The sequence below is a fragment of the Mesitornis unicolor genome, unplaced genomic scaffold (assembly GCF_000695765.1).
Source record: "Mesitornis unicolor isolate BGI_N332 unplaced genomic scaffold, ASM69576v1 scaffold26202, whole genome shotgun sequence".
NCBI lineage: Eukaryota > Metazoa > Chordata > Aves > Mesitornithiformes > Mesitornithidae > Mesitornis > Mesitornis unicolor.
The window spans coordinates 2,429-2,931 of record NW_010167536.1 but is presented as its reverse complement, the minus strand read 5'-3'; positions in this window follow the sequence as shown (position 1 = coordinate 2,931).

Genomic DNA, 503 nt, shown 5'->3' with positions numbered 1-503 from the left:
TCCTGCTGTTGGGATGGAGGAGCTGTGACTGCAGTCTGCGTAGCTGCCCAGAGATAGGTGTGAGGTGAGTGGACTTGCCTGGGAGCTGTGCAAATACCTCTGGTGCTTGTGACAAGCGGCCCGCCGGGCTGGGCCATTCTCTGCTGACGTGGGCTTTGGAGATCTTCGTGTTCTTGCTGCACGAGCTGAGTTTGTGACACCTTGGCCATGTCAGCCTGGCCAGTGCTACTCAGCATCGAGCAGCTGTTCCACCTGCAGGATCTCAGCTGATGCATCGATGTGCAGAGCTACTCAAGGAGTTGGTGAACAGTGTTGTGCTGTGGAAATCCTGATGGGACTGCTGGGCCCAAGGTCGGTGTGCTTAGTTTGGTGATGGCTTTGAGTTTGCTTGCAGTGTTCAGCCTACATGTATTCATAATTTAAAAAACAACCCTGGTAACCTTCATATTTAAAGGAGGTTGTGCTCTGTTAATGCACACCCCACTTGGTTATTTTATAGCTGT